Source organism: Alligator sinensis, unplaced genomic scaffold, assembly GCF_000455745.1.
Source record: "Alligator sinensis unplaced genomic scaffold, ASM45574v1 scaffold156_1, whole genome shotgun sequence".
In the NCBI taxonomy this organism is placed as follows: Eukaryota; Metazoa; Chordata; order Crocodylia; family Alligatoridae; genus Alligator; species Alligator sinensis.
In genome coordinates this window covers 1,670,337-1,672,175 of record NW_005841844.1, presented here as the reverse complement: position 1 = coordinate 1,672,175, position 1,839 = coordinate 1,670,337, and the positions used below count along the sequence as shown (strand labels likewise).

Below are 1,839 nucleotides of genomic sequence, written 5' to 3'. Positions count from 1 at the left end.
TTCCACACTTTGTCTGTCTGCCACTCCATCATGCGCTTTAATGGCCACATTCAGGCTCACAATGAGGAGGCCAGAGCCAGTCCCCGCCTGCCTGTCCCCCCTGGTCTCTGCACAGATCTGCTGCTCTCTGCCTGGGGAGCGGGGTGCAGTTTGCTTCTGGTGAGTGTTGGGCCTGGGCTGCGCTGACCCGCTCCAGTCCTTCCCCACCCCCACCAATGGTGAATTTGTTTTTCCAAACCTTTGGTGAAGGAACGACCCCTTGATTAAGTGTATTAATAGTTAAACTTTCAGCTCATAGCTTAAACTCACCAGACCACGAAAAGCCTCCATCGTTTAATCATGCTCTGTTGCTCAACTAGAATATAGTGCTGAAGATTTTTTTTCCCCTCTGTCTCAACTTTGACTTCCAGGAGCAGAGGGGCCTTTCAGGCTCAAAACAGCCTGGTCTCTGGCTGACTCCAGCTTTGCCTCAGTTGGGTCCTTCCCCTGCTTGGTTAGCAGGGCCGGAAATGAAATTTCCTTCTCCCTTGCACGCAAGAGGGGGTTAAAGGATATTCAGAGGGTATTTAGCCCCCCCCCCCAGTGTTTCAAACCCTGTTTTTTGTTTATTTGAAACCAAAATGACTTCCCACTGAGTGAGGAAGCTGAGATCGCTTTCTTCATACCTCTTCCACATGCCTTATTCCTGAGGGTGTACCCAGCACAAAAGAAATGTGCTGTGAACCCCTTTTTCATAACTAGCAGTGTTCTTGAAGGCCATAATCCTGACAGGCCTTAATTAGGATTGGGTCCCTGTTGTGCTGGGAGCTGTGCAGAGTAAGAGACAGTCCCTGTAAGAAGAACTTACAGCGTAAATGGAGGAGATGGGCAAAGGGGAGTGATGAGACCCAGTGGACAAGGAAGCGATGGGTGTCAAGCATTCTCTATAAAAACGTATTTCCTTTTTGTCCAGGGGGAGATGGGCTGGGTGGCGAAGCCGGGAGGTGGGATCTCTAAAAGGGGAGTCCTTTGTTGGGGAAAGGAAAAGGGAGGGAAGGTAGGACTGGGAGGGCAGAGGGTAAGAGGTGATCGGAGCAAACAGCAAGAGGGGAAAAAATGACCCCCTTTGCCTAGGTGTGCAGCCAGATGGGGAGGGAATAGGCAAAGCTGAGCAGGGGTTTGGTCTGGCTTGGGAGTGATTCATAAGGAGGGGTAGGGTGAAAAGGGCAGGGCTCCAAAGGGGATTTGGCTCGTCTCTTTTACCCAGACAACAGTCAGGAGTGTTTGCACTGAGGCCAGTTTGAGTTGCACCAGGGGAAAGCTGGTGCAAGTGAATGCGGCCCCACGGGAATCCCTAACAGGTTAGTTTGCCGGGGGAGGGGTGGGAGACGGGGGGGCAGAAGCTGTTCTTCAACTGGGGGCAGGTAAATTCACCTTCCTGCTGTTGCTTTCCTGCCAGCATGTCAGCGCTGAAGTTCCCAGGCCTCTTAGACACCTGCACTCCCAGGGCTTGAAAAACCTGTTCACCCATGGTGAGTACAAGGGCTGCCCTGGTGAGGGTGAGGAATGGGGCCAGACAGCCAGAGGCATCTCCCCTGGAGCCAAGTGGAGTGCTAGCCAGCTCAGTGCCACTACTCCTGGGCAGAAGGGCAAGAGGATCAGGGAGAGGGTGTCACAGGCATCCCTTCCATTGAGAGGAGCAGGTGGCAGGAAAGGAGGGTGTCAAGAGGGTTGTTCCTTTGCCATGAGACCAGGAGAGCAGCTCTTTTTCAGTGAGGAGCTATGGGCTTAGGGGAGGCCCAGCTCCTATGGCATGTGTTGTGCAGGAGATCAGAGCTGGAGTTCAGAATGATCCCTTCC

General features: G+C 53.0%; 1 protein-coding gene across 1 annotated transcript in view; it reads left to right on the top strand.

The window, feature by feature from the left end:
- Positions 1-1,493: 1,493 nt before the first annotated feature.
- CXXC5 (CXXC finger protein 5) overlaps positions 1,494-1,839 on the top strand; it is an 87,678-nt gene continuing 87,332 nt past the window's right edge. The window contains exon 1 of the mRNA XM_006015714.3: positions 1,494-1,511. The gene's annotated coding sequence lies outside the window, so the exon portion shown is untranslated. The remainder of the gene's footprint in view (positions 1,512-1,839) is intronic.